The sequence below is a fragment of the Epinephelus fuscoguttatus genome, linkage group LG22 (genome assembly GCF_011397635.1).
Source record: "Epinephelus fuscoguttatus linkage group LG22, E.fuscoguttatus.final_Chr_v1".
NCBI lineage: Eukaryota > Metazoa > Chordata > Actinopteri > Perciformes > Serranidae > Epinephelus > Epinephelus fuscoguttatus.
The window spans coordinates 16,253,002-16,265,943 of NC_064773.1; positions in this window are offsets into that span (position 1 = coordinate 16,253,002).

Genomic DNA, 12,942 nt, shown 5'->3' on the forward strand with positions numbered 1-12,942 from the left:
TGACCTCACGTACGATGATTCAAATTGGATTCCAGCATGCAAACAAACATTGAACACAACTGATAAAGTACACAGGAACGACTCTACATTAACTACCACCATTTTGTCAGGACGCAATGCGGAAACAAGACAACATAAGGTTGGTGCGGAGCGGGCATTTACGGTTTATAGGTAATCTCTTTACGTCCTGGCTTTGCCCTCCCCTCCCCCTACACCCCCAACTTGTCCTGAGGGTGACACCCTAAACTTGACCTCCTAATTCACTCTGTAGGTTAGCGTTGTAACATTTAGGGTTCTTCGTGGCTGCATGAGGGAGACATGTTGTCCCTACTCCACATAGCAAGTCCTTCTTAGTATTTGTGGGTTATTTTGGAAATATGTTGCACAAATGTACAGAAAAAGAAAAAATAATAGTTTATGTGTCTTAATTTTGAGGTTTGCTGATAATGCAAGAGAAGTCCCTTTTTTCTTTTCTTTCCTGTTGTGGTGACACACCAATCTATGTGTAATCTGTAGCAAGCTTTGGAAATAAATAGTCAAATTAGCAGCCAGAATGAATATAAAAGCTCCATCGAGCTGGGTTGTGTCTGGCATGACGTCTTACAGCAAGCCAGCTTCCTCTCTCATCCATGTCAACCACAAATCCCAGAAAATGGCCGCCATCACAGTCCGACATGGACATCGCAGCAAATTCAGTAACGCCACTTTCCCTATCAATTAAGCTCGACATAAACAGTGTGGATATTATGATACACAAAACTGCAGCTGAGTGAGAACCTTTGGTCCGTCTCCTGACCTTGGGGTGTGTTGTCAAAAGCATCCCTGCGCTGCAGATAATCCGAACCGGAGAGGCCAGCCGCCCTCAGACGCCCCACCCTTGCTTCAGCCATTAGCTCCCTCACCCCGGGCCCTGCAGTGCGCGGAGCTCCCATTGATCCCAGTGATCAAACCATGTACTAAGTGATTCCTCAGACGCCCAAATGGCTCCCTGAGCAAGACTCCCATTGCCATTTCCTGGAGAAATCAATACCACTAAAAAGCCAAGTCAAAAAGAACCTGTGTCCTTTAAAGGTTTGCCCATGTCTTGTTTTTCCATTAATTAGTTAATAATGGAGCTTCAAGAGATTTTTATCATATATTATTACATTAAAGTCTCTTTTAACCCTGGCAGTGGTGCAGGTGAAAATTTGTTGCATACCACAGCAAATGATTTTAGCCAGTTAGTCACTCTAAAATATTATATTAATATTATTTTAAAGCATGTTTGTCCATTTAGACCTATTGTTTTGTTATACTTCTGTAAATATTCACATTGTTTGAATAATTATGGACAATAGACAAAGTCATCTTGCTTTGATGTGTCATGAAGGCCAGCTGTTAAAATACACAGCCCATCTGCATTAGCCTATATAAACAGGAACCACCCTTTTTCTCATGAGGATAATTTAGAAGCTGATAAATCACGTTTGCACATTTTCAGTAAATGTGGAGCTCCTGCAAACTCTCAAGAATTCCTACATTATTCCTAAATAAATATGAATACTAGGCTATTATAAATCTTAAATATTCTGTACACATGTAGGCTATGTATTAAAATACCAGTTTAAATCAGAATATTGTTGTGAGATTAAACATTAGCAGAATAAAACATTAAAAAGATTTGCTTGTTTTTTGTTTTGTTTTTTTATTCCTGCTCATTATTAAGCTTTATGTGAATTTACAAACAGGCTCTCTTCCATTGAAATGTCACCACTGCATGGGCCGGACAGCCTTTTGTCTCTGCCACCGTTAATTTAACCTCAGAGCAGCTCCAAAGCCCCTTCAGTTAATCGCATTTGTCTGAATCTGGAGTCTACAAGTCCCCAACTTCACGGTTATTTCAGGAGGATTTATCGCTCCTCAAAGTCCTGCAGCAAGATTCAAATTCACTATCAGTCATGCAACCTGCAGCATTTGACTGTGTGTCCGGTTTTAAATGACGCAGGCCTTAAAAACAAGACGAATAAACCATTTTTAAAAAAATCATATTCTCACTCATATGTGAATTTACATTGAGTTTTTTATTGTGTTATTTCTAATTTGTCATCATTATTATAGGAGCCTGCAATTATATGGAGGATACGGCCTACTGTTTTCCCCAAATATATAATTATTATATATTCTACATACCACTCTGATTATCCTCTGTCGACGTGCAAAATTTTCAAGACACTAAACTCAGTATTAATCCACAGGATTACGCTGGTACTTCGGTTTATTGTAGTTTTTTAAAATAAAAAAAAAGGTGTAATGAGATTAATATGCACCAACAATCTCCAGCAACATAGGAAATAACACATATTAAAAACTCTGCAATATCATTTAATTTAAAAGCAGTAATGGCGGACGGTTTAATTTTGTGTTTTATACTCTTTTCTTGAACCTGTTCAGTCTATTTGTGGTGCAAGCTTGAAAACAGTAGATTTTATTTACATTTGTTTTGATTTTAAATCCAAAACTGCATTTTCATGAGAAATTTTTCAGGATGAATGAGCCGTGGCTCCGAGTGTTAATCACAGCAACATCTTTATATTTAAAAGGCCGCTTCTTATAGCTGCTTTATTCTCTTTTACGCACAGCTCTCCCTAACTATTATAACCTATAAGCGCCATCAGTAACAGTCTACCTGGAGCCAAACTGTAAAACATAAAATGTACTTCATACCTTTCCTCCGCGTCCATCGTCGTGCGTCACACCTGAAGCTACAAACTGCACTGCAGTCGACCCCATCAGACATTTTTAAGTCCTTAACCTACTATTATCATTTCAAGAGTTCCTCTGTTGGAGTCGAGTCGAGGCGCAAACACAACAAGCCTCGGGTCCGTGTAGCCCGCAGCAGGGCTGCAGAATTACAATGAAACAAAAGAAATCCAACCGGCGTCCTGAACTTCCTGAGTATCAAATGTCAATTTGAGCCCTGCTGCTGCTGCTCCTCTCCTCTCCTATCCTCTCCTCTCCCCCTTTTCTCTCTCCTGTCGGCTTCCTCTGTCTCCAAAGCCAGCCTCCTCCCTTTTACCTGCGCGTCCAAACTGCACACTGGCAGAAACAAGGGTGCTCCGCGCACCTTTTTAAAGGCGCAGGCACACACGGGAGCATGCAAGCAGGTTGGTATTCTGCATTTAAAAGCTTTAAAATACAGCTGATTATCTACATGTACACTTAAATAATTTCATATTTTATTTCACAGATATGCGCTTTTAAATAAGGCCTGTCCTCCATATTTTTCAATGTTACACACTCCTATTTTTCCCATACAAAAACTACACACTACCCTTTAAAATCACAGACCCACTAAGGGTACAAATCGTACCGTTTTTCTAGCAGCAGCTCCCATCCAGTCTCTTGTTCAGGCTGCGAGTCCAGGAAAATACCACAGAGAGACATTTTCAAGCACCAGAGCAATAATCCAAACTGCCTGTGCCTCTTCGGCTGTGCTGCGTTCACGGCCTCAGGTGCAGGGCCGTGTTGGCTTTTTTTTTTTTTTAAGGTGGATCTCTTCGGAGGCGAGGAGAGACCTTAAGAGTGGCGGTGTTTTAACCCGAGGACTGGCGCAGTGTGTGCAGAGGGAGGAGGATTGGTTTTGTCTCTCCGGATTAAACGATTTCCTGACGAATAATTTGGACCTGCCCCCTGTTTTGAATGTCCCAACCCGAGAAGAGACACTTACACCAGATCACTCTGTTTCTGCTTGATTTTTCTACTTTATTTAAGACATTAATTTATGTTTGGGCATTTTAATAATATAAAGTGTGGGGAAAAACAGAGTGAATTAGGCCTACTGATAAAAAAGAACCATTTACATTGCATTTTCAGAGCTTTGCTTTACAATATTTCCATAATATCTCTACACCAATCTAACATTCAGCGGATTTTAGTGATCTGGAATGTCGTTTTTAATATTCTAATCTAAATGCAATCCACTTCAGACATTTATATTTCAGGCTGTATTGTCTTACACAGGCCTATTGCCTGTTTTTTCCCAATAAAGGCCTTTACAGCAGCAGAGAGGAGGGCTGCAGGCCTGTGCTGTAGGCAATAGTTTACCTCAGCAGCACCTGCAGACCATGATGCAGCCTCTATGGAGAGAAACACAATGTGAGAGAGTTAAAAAATGATCTAAATTACACATTAACCCTCCATTTATATTTCTATGAGAGCTTTATCCTGCCCAGGCCTTTCAGCTCTGCAGGAAAATGTGAAGAACAACCAGGCTGCAGCATTAAACTGACTGGCTTGCTGCTGCATTTCCAGATATTAAACCGAGCATACATCAGATAGACAGTTTGGCGCAGCCTCCCAGCCCCCCATCCTGGGATTAGTTTTAGTCGGCTGATGCTGTTGAGGCTGCAGTTCTTGGGTCGAGATGCTGCAGGATCAAATGACCACGTCCAGATGGCTAATGATTATCAAATACTGCATTTGAAGCCTGCACTAGTGGCTACTCCGTGCAGATTGCGTAACATTTCCTGTCCGAGGAGAGCAGGGAAACATACCTTTGCTACACCAAGGTGGGAAGATTTTTGGGAGGTTATCTCCTACATTATAGTTATTTATCTAAAGCTTTCTAGTCAAAACCATACAACCTGATGTTGGCCTGATGGAGGCCTGGTGTCCTGCAGGCAGCAGCTCTTCTGGGCCTTCAGGGGCCTCGGTGTTGCTCCTCACCCCCAGGTTTTACGCACAGCTCTAAGGGGCCCCTGCTGCACTGGGAGCCCGAGCTATGCCCCTTGCTCACTTTTGGATGCCTAATATATGAGGGCAAGCTCCTCTCTGATGGCCAGTCAGAGTCCATTTACCTGCTGTTGATAATTAGGCAGATAACTAGGCGGACAAAACTCGTCTAATATTTAGAGGTGACGGGGCTGGCTTTGGTTACACTCCTTTCAGGATGGATAGCGGCAGTGAAATCAATCCGCGGTGACTCGCCGCTGCTGCTCAGCGCTGAGGAGCCGCAGCCCGGAGCCTCTCCAAGCCTTGACGTGGTTTCCACCTGGAAAAGCTGAAACCGGAGCCGCGGATCATCTGCGCGAGAGGCCGGCGTGAATAGGAGATGAGTAGCCCCTCGGATGAATATTTAAAACACTCATTTGGTTCCGCGCTGTCGTGCCGGAGCCAAGATGAGACAGGTGCCAGCGGAGGGATCGGATGGACGTTGCGCGTTCGTGCCGCCATCAGTCTCCCGTGAAGGGATCCAGGCCATATGATAGGAGGCAGGATGAAATAATAATGCGGCAATTCTTAGTCTGCTGCTCCCAAAGAAAAGCTAAATGGCAACAATAGATATCACTTTATCAAGGATGCAAGATAGTGCTCCGAGAAAATAAGAAGGCAGAGATAATTCCTCAAAAATACATTCACATCTTAAACAGTAATAAAAAATAATATTTAGCCAGTTGTAATGTCTTCTTAATATTTGGCATGTTGGATAAAAACGAATAAATGGCACCAATATAAAATAAGACATTTTCAATAATATTAAATCAAACAGGCAGGGGTGGATTATCAGACAATGGGCCCCTGGGCACTCATATGCAAAAGGCCCCCACTGCCCCTGCATAGGAGCAAGACACACACACTTTATAGTTGTTTAGCCACGTTTGTCTCGTTGTTTTGCACCTCTTTGTGGTTTTGTGTCTCTTTTTAGTCATTTTGTGTTTCTTTAGTGTCTGTTTTTGTTTGTTTTTAATCTTTTTGTGTCTTTCTGTGGTTGTTGTGCTTGATTTTATAGACAGTTTGTGTCTCTTTGTGGTCATTTTGAGTCCCTTCCTAGACAGCATGTGTTAATTCGAGTGACACTTTTCAGGTGAGCACCAGAGGGGGCCCCTGACACTTTGGGCCCTTGGACCTGTGCCCAGTAGGCCCATTCAGTAATCTATCTAAAATACTTTTTACCTATTTTTATTTATTTATTCAGTTATTTATTTTTTTTCCTCTCTCATTTATTAATTTATTTTATTTTAATTTAATTTAATTTAATTTAATTTTTATTTTATTTATTTATTTTATATATTTTATCATACATTTGTGGGGCTGGGTGGTGGATGACATGTGTGTTAAATACTCAGCAGTTGTACCGAGATTTTGTTCTGTGACCTTTTCTTTTTGTGTGTTTGTGGATGTATATATACACATACTGGATGTGTGTATGTGTATGTCTTTGTTTATTGTTGTTAAAATTAATAAACATACTGTTAACTAAAGTTAACAGTTAACAGGCAAAATTACCAGGTAGAGATGCAAAAGAAATTACCAAAAAAAATAAATAAATACTTAAACAGGCAAAACAACCATAAAGGTACACAAAATGACCAACAACAGACACAGTTACACAAAAAGATGCAACATTACCACAAAAAGACACAAAAAAATGATCAATAAAAAGGTAAAACCACCACAAAGTCTGTGCCTCTTACTCCTGTGTAGAGAGAGGTCATGGGGCCTTTTACATGTCACCGCCCAGGTGCCCTTTGCCTCATAATCCGGCCCTGCTGGTGATGGTGGTGGGGGGAGAAATGTTAATTCATAACTCTCTTGATATGAAATTACATTTTAGCTGCAACTGGCGTTACTTCTGCAGAGGATTACTGAGCAGGGGATTATTCAGTGCCATCAGCACGTGCAGCATCACTACTCAGGGAAATAAAGATGGCAGCAGAAATAAGGTCATGAAATAAGGCCAGCAGAAATGCACATGTGACAACTGGCTGTCCTTTCGGGATGCTTTTTGTAAATGCATGTGTGATAAAACCTTTAATAACACTCCTGCTGCGACCACCAGCACTGTATCTCTACTCGGCCTCTGTTGCAGCAAAGGAGTGGATGGTTGGTGGTGGTGGGTGGGGGACATGTTAATCAGTGGGTCATCTATTAGTAAAGACCCAGGGATCATTGTATTGCGTGCTGCTGCTGGTGCTGCACCACCACCACCTCATCCACCCCCCACTGTGCCAGTGAAAGAGAGCTTGTAACCTGAGAGAGCCCGCTGCCTGCCACCCAGCCCTGGCTTCAGAAACCCAACACAGCATGCTGGTGATGGCTCACCCAGATTGGTTGACGGGCTGTCACATCACCAGCAGCTGGGCATCTTGGGGGAAGAGAAAAGGGATTATTGAGAGAAAAAAGCAGAAAAGAAGAAAGAAAATCAGCTTTTATATTGAAGGAATTGATCACACAAAGCCCCAAATATTTTTATATGATTGCTCCATGCAGACATAAAACAAGGCATGATGGAAAATGTCTCCTATCTAAACATAACTCGAGCTGCTGGGACTGTCATTAAAGAATATACGCATAATGCTAGAAGCTTTGCTATTGAAAATACCGCAGCCAACAGTGATTGATCATAACTCGCAGCAGACAGCCCGTGAGCCTAATGTGGAGCCTCGGGGCATCATAATGCCTTAAAAGGCCACAGCGGCACAGGTCACCTGACCAGCCTGCTCGACGAGGGCCAATCAGACAGCTGGCATTACGTCATGGAGGCCCACAGTTTGTCTTGACCAACGCACTGCGGATAAAACAGAAGCTTTAAATATTTCATTGAGGATCTCGGGTTGCTGGACTTCTGGAGGTCAGGACTGTGGAGAGACAGATAGCCTCGTCCTCTCCTCCCTGCCTTCATCATGCTCCTCTTCCTCTTTTTGATGCAGGAGAAGGGTGAAAACAGAGGGCTGGGTTTTCACGGCTCAGAGAGTCTGTGAACAATGGTCCTCAACCGGGGGGCTTGAAATGAAGTACACTGACTCACTCATATATTTCCAACATGCTGCTATGATCTGTGCCTCTGAGATGTTACTTAAATTGCTGCTGCGTAAGGGCAGGTGTCACAGAAGACATTTGCACCCCTTGAACTGAATCTGGATCATTAAGACTTCAAATTCTGCATTAAAAACTGGAGATGTGCAGTTCATAAAACAAGGGCTTTAAATGAGCTTGTAGGTTCAAATGAAAGACGTTGCATTATGGGACTTGTAGGTACCATCATCTTTGAGGCTTGACTCACACTACAGAATAAAACTCAGAATATTTTGGCCTCTGCTGCTTCACTTCTGACCAATCTGCCCTTCTTATGTCCCCTAACTTTATAGAGGTGCACTATTAAATTGCTGGAATGCCCTTTTAATGTGTTACCACAGTTTGGTGATTCACTGTCAGGAAGTACTGAGCATGTCTACCCTTATAAAAACCATGTGTTGGAACACAGACACGTGTCGATCATCTCACTGACATTCCTGGCTGGGATGAAGACCCTCTAGCGCTCTGATTTGGACACGCTGGAGCTTGTGGCCCGGCACACGGTGTACAGTATGGAGAAAGAGGTGTGTATACAGGAAGAGTGCAGAGTACATTGTAATGTACTGTAAGGCAGATCAATCCAGCTTCTTACCACAGCCTTAAAGGACAGCTGTACTTCAAAAGTTTAAAGGGACAGTTCACCTCAAAACCAAAAGTACACATTTCTCCTCTTACCTGTGGTGCTATTTATCAGTCTAAATTGTTTTGGTGTGAGTTGCTGAGTGTTGGAGATAATGATATTGTCTGCCTTCTCTCCAGTATAAGAGCATGAGATGGAACTCAGCTTGTGGAGCTTCAAGTGACGAGAAGCGCCAAGAAAATGCATCAACAGCAAAGTCTCTTTCCACTTACTCAAAATGATAGACAGACCTTGTTGTGAGCAGTTTCATGTGGGAACTAGATTATGAGACTATAGGCCCCTGAGCACAGAAATGCAATGGGCCACACCACCTCCTCTTCACAGGAGCAAGCAGAATTTGTGGTTGTTGTGCATCTTTTGGTAGTTTTGTGTCTCTACATTGTGTCTCTTTGTTGTCATTTTGTGTCTTCTGTAGTTGTTTGAGTCTTTTTTAGGTGATTTGGTGTCTTTTTTAGTTTTGTTGTGTCTGTAGTCATTTTGTGTCTCTTTGTGGTTGTTTTGTGTCCTTTGTAGTCATTTTGTGTCTCCCTGTAGTCATTTTTTGTCTTTTGCAGTCATTTTGTGTCTCCTTGTGGTTGTTTTGTGTCCTTTGTAGTCATTTTGTGTCTCCCTGTAGTCATTTTGTGTCTCCTTGTGTTTGTTTGAGTCTTTTTTAGGTGATTTGGTGTCTTTTTAGTTGTTTTGTGTCTGTAGTCATTTATGTGTCTCCTTGTAGTCATTTATGTGTCTCCTTGTAGTCATTTTGTGTCTCTTTGTGGTTGTTTTGTGTCCTTTGTAGTCATTTTGTGTCTCCCTGTAGTTATTTTTTGTCTTTTGCAGTCATTTTGTGTCTCCTTGTAGTTGTTTTGTGTCCTTTGTAGTCATTCTGTGTCTCTCTGTAGTCATTTTGTGTCTCCTTGTGTTTGTTTGAGTCTTTTTTAGGTGATTTGGTGTCTTTTTAGTTGTTTTGTGTCTGTAGTCATTTGTGTCTCCTTGTAGTCATTTTGTGTCTCCTTTGTGGTCATTTTATGTCTTCTTGAAGTTGTTTTGTGGCTCCTTTGTGATCATTTTGTGTCTCATTGTAGTCATTTATGTGTCTCCTTGTAGTCATTTTGTGTCTCCTTGTAGTTGTTTTGTGTCTCCTTGTAGTTGTTTTGTGTCTCCTTGTGGTCATTTTGTGTCTCATTGTAGTCATTTATGTGTCTCCTTGTAGTCATTTTGTGTCTCCTTGTAGTTGTTTTGTGTCTCCTTGTGGTCATTTTGTGTCTCATTGTAGTCATTTATGTGTCTCCTTGTAGTCATTTTGTGTCTCCTTTGTGGTCATTTTATGTCTTCTTGAAGTTGTTTTGTTGGTCCTTTGTGATCATTTTATGTCTCCTTATAGTCATTTTGTGTCTCCTTGTAGTTGTTTTGTGTCTCCTTGTAGTTGTTTTGTGTGCCCTTGTGGTCATTTTGTGTCTCATTGTAGTCATTTATGTGTCTCCTTGTAGTTGTTTTGTGTCTCTTTGTAGTCATTTTGTGTCTCCTTGTAGCTGATTTGTGTCTCTTTGTAGTCATTGTAGTTATTTATTTATTTTGGTGCTTTGAGCTTCACAAGCTGAGTGCCATCTTGCTCCATAATATTTGAGCGAAGGCAGACATCTTTTCATTCAGTATCTTCAACATTGTGTTTCATCTGAGACACAGAGAGTAAAGGGTGTAACATGGGCCAGGCAGACTGAACTTCAATTTCCATCAAAAGAAAAAGAAACTTCCAAGAAAGATCAAGCTGGGGAGTAATTTCACATCTCGGCACGGCCACAGAGATGAAGACAAACAGGAAGAGAGAGCAGATTGCTGCGTGACAGAATACATTTTTCAGAGTAGAGGGGATTAAACGGCCTTATGTCACAGCATTTATTTTCCCCTGCTGTGATTATACAAAGGGGGTTTCAGCACTGAACTGGGGATGAATGTATGAGACAGCGCCCTCACCTGGCTCACATGTGAAACCGCATCCATTATTGCATGTGAAGGCTGCCCTCACAGCAAGGTTAATCTCACACAGTCCAATGTCCCCTTCAAAATAAAACCCCAGTCAGAAGCTCAGATGCTTAGCAGATTTGGCTCAGATCACTGCAGTATACAAGACTTATGCAATGCTACATAAACCCGAGCAGCTCTTTGAAGGGTTGAGACACCGGTCACTCTGCACCATGGATCATAGAATTACAACCAAAAACACAATTTTAATGTTGGAGGAAAAGTCAGAGTTCTGTATGATTGGATGGCTGTAGTCATTCATCACCCCCCCTTTCAGACTGGAAGTACTGGGGTACCAACCTCACTCTCAGGTATCACAGGGATCACACCAGACAGTGGCCCATATTGTACAAGCTGACTGAGACATAGAGGTGAGGAGTGGAGACACAGGAGTGTGGAGCCACACTGACACCTTGTGGAAGTGCTGCGATTACAGGGCGGTTATCTGAGAAACACAACATTACATGCACTTAAATATAGATTCAAAGTGTAGAAACTGACTAAATATAGGTATTAAAAGTGTGTGCTGAAGTATGTATTGGTCTGTGTCATGTATAAATTTTTTTTTTTTTTAAAGATTTTTTTTGGGGGGGCATTTTGCCTTTATAGATAGGATAGTCAAGTGTGAAAGGGGGAGAGAGAGAGGGGAGATGACATGCAGCCAAGGGCCACAGGCTGGATTCAAACCTGGGCCGCCGTGGCAACAGCCTTGTACATGGGGCGCCTGCTCTGCCACTAAGCCACTGATGCCCCATGTATAAAATTTTAACAGGTATTTTATGACAGAGTTTTAAACAAACTATGCAATGTTTGAATTCTGCTAAAATGGAAAAACAAATATGTGTGTTTGAGAGGTCTGTGCTTATTTTACTCACTGACATCAGGACATTTAAGGCATCTGACACAGCTGGAATTCAGCTCACTGAGAGACAGTTAAGGCAAAGTTAAACATCCACAGGTTTCAACTTGTACGACACAGAAATAGAAGGAGGGAAAAGTTCACAGAAGTTGCTATTAAAGGGGGACTATGCCCATTTTCAAAATTCATACATTTGGTCTGAGACAGTGCAAAAATATGACTTAACATGAACAGCTTCTCTGTCTGCATATGATGTCATACATCGGTGCACTGTTGAGATGGAGGGCAGGCGCAACAATTTCAAATTGCACTACCACAGAGTGACGTACAATAACTGCATATGCACTTTATCTTGTCCTTTTATAGCACGTAATTTATCATATTTTAGCCTTATCCAGTTTTAACGTGGGTATATGAGTGTGTGTTTGGGCAGAGTGAATGGGACAGTTTGTCTTTTGTGAGAGACAGCAAATTTTGTTGTATGTGAACATGCGATGACAATAAAGGCATTCATTCAACTGGAGGCAAAGACTACTTACATCGCACAAATGCCTGTGATTTACACTGTTTACAGCTGTTTCAATAGATCAATTGGGAAAAAAACAAGGGCAAATTGAAGTCCCAAAAAACTAGGATGTGAACAGAAGTAAAAAAGAAAGTCACTGAGAAACAGGGGCAGATGTGGATCAAAAACATCCATCTCCAACCAATTTTAAACACTTACGTTAAAGGGATAGTAGAGATTTTTTTGGAAGTAGGGTTGTATGGGATACTTATCCATAGTCAGTTACATACAGTAGTTGACTGTCAGCATTTTGGTGAAAGAGGGTTCATTCAGCTTCACCAAAGTGACATAATAACAGAAACAAAAATAACAGTTCAAGGCACCTGTAGACCAGCAGCTCCTGTGTTCAGTGGTGAAAATACTCTCAGTATAGCATTCCCTTAAACTGATCGTCTTTTTTAGGTGGAACTTTATTTAAGTGGCTACAATACATTTTGTTGCTGACCCACATCCACAGCAGTGGATTGCTTAGCTTTAATGTCAGACTCCTATCTGCTTCCCCAAACCGGAGGCATGCCGACTGATATCTACTGTAGGTAATAAACTTGGACCCCATACAACCCCACTTCCAAAAATCCGAACCATCCCTTTAAAGCATTGTGTCAATCATGCCTAGAGTTGGATGCAAATACAATGTGCTGTGACAATTTCTTATGACACAACTCGGGGCTGGTTGCACAAAGCACCTTAAGTTTGCTCCTTAAGTATGACACTTAAGGTTTAGTTTTTCCTTAGCTGAGATTACTTAAGGGTGTTGCACAGAATCTCTTAAAGGGTTTCCTTAGACAAGGAAAGACATTAAGGCATTAATTGCACTGAAAGAGATTTTACAGCAGTCTCGATAGAGACCATTAGATTGCTTGAATGTGTGCTTGTGATAGCCTATTCGTCACACCAAAGTATCATGTCATGAAGTTGGCCTGACTGTAAATAAAAAATAAGAAGATAAGAAGACACGAAAACCAAATTGGTCAGAAGAAGAAAAAATAATACTTCTGGGGGAATTCCTTAAAAGAAAGAACATACTGAAAAGTAAATTTGATC